Genomic DNA, 2688 nt, shown 5'->3' with positions numbered 1-2688 from the left:
AAGTTCAACATCCTTCCATTGCCTTCTTATTTAAGAACAACAGGATTCCTCAACGTCGCCATCTGTTTGACCATAGCAAGGATTTTGTGGAAACCCAGATTAGCGAACGGGTGGGTTCGCAAAAACCCTCCCACTATTGTCAGATTCTCTCAACTCTTGAGTGGACCCGACCTACTAGATGAACTTCCATCAACAAACTCTTGTTGATGTAGCGGCTCTTCAACAACTCTTGTTTGAAGTTTCAGTAGTTTCATTGAGAAAGGGCTCACGTACACGACTTTTGCTTCGTGGACTGTGCTCTTTTATATGAATTTCCTTCTCAGGAAGTAGCATTTGTTGAAACAAACTCCTATTTTTTCGTCGGATCATAAAAATAACCCCCTCGTGTACCTTTGGGGTAGCCTACAAAGAGGTACAACCTCGACCGTGGTTCCAACTTCTTGGGATTAGCCTCAAGCACATGTGCAGGGCAACCCCAAATGCGAAAATGACGTAAACTAGCTTTAAGCCCATTCCACAACTCCAGAGGTGTTCTTGCAACACTTTTGGAGGGAATATAGTTGAGTATGTACACCGTAATCTCCACTGCGAAACCCCAAAACGAGTCCGGTAAGGAAGCATAACTCATCATCGAACGAACCATGTCTAACAAGGTCTTATTTCTCCTCTCTGATACACCATTCTGCTGAGGTGTACTCGGCACTGAGAGTTGGGAAACGATTCCATATTCTATTAAATAGTCATGGAATGCGGAGTCCAAAAACTCTCCACCTCGATCTGATCAAAGTGTTTTAATCCGTTTATCCAATGCATTTTCAACTTCAGCCTTGAACTCAATGAACTTTTCAAAGGATTCAGACTTCCGTTGCAAAAGATAAATATACCCGTACCTAGAGTAATCATCAATAAAACTGATAAAATACTCATAGCCACCTCGGGCACATTCATAGGACCACAAAGGTCGGAATGTACTAACTCAAGAGGCTCTTTGGCTCTAAAACCTTTTCCAGTAAAAGGTCACTTAGTCATCTTACGCTCAAGGCAAGATTCGCACACAAGTAAAAAATTTTCTTCTAACTCACTTAGAAATCCATTCTTCGCCAATCTCTCAATCCTATTGAGATTGATGTGCCCTAAACGTAGGTGCCAAAGTTGGACATTCTTTTTTTGGAGAAATTCGTTGACATTTTGATTGAGTTACGACAGTTTTGAACATTTCAGTATTATGAAAGGAATTAATGGCTAATGGCCTTAGCACATATAAATTCGATTCCAGATTTTCTGTGTAAATAAAAACACCATCTTTATGAATAAACGCTTTACTCAAATTGAAAGAAACAGTGTATTTACATTGCAATAAGCACTTTACAGAAATAAGGTTCCTTTTTAGTTCAGGAACAATATATACGTCATTTAAAATTAGAAACATTTTCTGTAAAGTCAACTGGAGCCCTCCCACTACCACAACTGAGACGACGTGCCTGGTGCCTACTCGTATCGTTATCTCACAGGACTCCAGCTGTCGCCAAGATCTAATTCCTGAAAAGAAGAACAAACATAGTTAGTGCCGTCTGAATCAATTATCCAGGCCGAATAATCATTCTCCACTAAACAAGTTTCGAGCACAAGTAAATCATATTTACCTTTATCCGCCTTGGCTACTTTCTTCTCCTTCAGATACCGAGGACAGTTCCTCTTCCAATGTCCATCTTGGTTGCAATGGAAACACTTTACTTTAGCAACTGGTGGATGCCTCCTCGGGGCGACAGGCGGTGGGTTAGTAGATGCCTTCCCTTTTCCCTTACCACCCTTCTTCTTCTTCCCTTTTGCAGAGTTAGAAGTAGAATGTGCAGACTTCGTTCCCGAGGTCGAACCTCTGGGGAACGTCCTTGAGAATGAAGCAACATTTGCCTCACCCTTCTACCTCTCCTTACTTTTGAATAAAGATTGGTATGTTTGCAACTCGTTGAGAAGAGTTGTAAAGTTATACTTCACTTTATTAAGAATCATATTACAAATAAAGTGCAGGAAGCTTTTCGGTAAAGAATGCAGGATTATGCTAACCTGGCTGCCCTCATCGATGGTAGATCCATTCAACTCCGCCACATTGAAGTGGACCATCATGTTTAACACATGTTCATGAACAGAGGTGCCTTCTTGCATTTTGGAGTTGAATATGTATTTAAGAGCCTCATGCATAAACTGTTCAGACAGTTGTCCAAAATTCCCCACAGGGACTCCATAATCTCACAGAGTGAGACCATAGGTTTATGCTTCTTGGCCAAGACGTTAGAAAGACTTGCTAAGATATAGGCTCGGGCCTTCTCATTCGCCCTTCTCCATCGCTCGTATGCCTCCCGAACATTTCGAGCAGTATTTGAAGCTGGAATAGAAGGACAAGCCTCCGTGAGAGCGAACATGAGAACCTCGATGATTAGGATCGTCATGATCATGTGTTTCATGTTGAAAAATTGTCGCCAATTAATTTTTTGGCGCTTAACAACGATAAGGTGGTTGTTGCCATTTGAAGAAGTTGCTGAAAATACGAAGAAATCTTGATAAGTTTTTGCTAAACCACTTTTAAACCAATTAGTTTTGCAAAACAGTTTCAAGTACTCTAAGTTATAGACTTCTATTTTGCAATGATGCCCTAGTGAGTCAGGACAAACGCCACCGGTGGGGTGATCA

Source organism: Benincasa hispida, chromosome 6 (assembly GCF_009727055.1).
Source record: "Benincasa hispida cultivar B227 chromosome 6, ASM972705v1, whole genome shotgun sequence".
NCBI classification, from domain to species: Eukaryota; Viridiplantae; Streptophyta; class Magnoliopsida; order Cucurbitales; family Cucurbitaceae; genus Benincasa; species Benincasa hispida.
Note: the sequence above shows the minus strand (reverse complement) of the source record.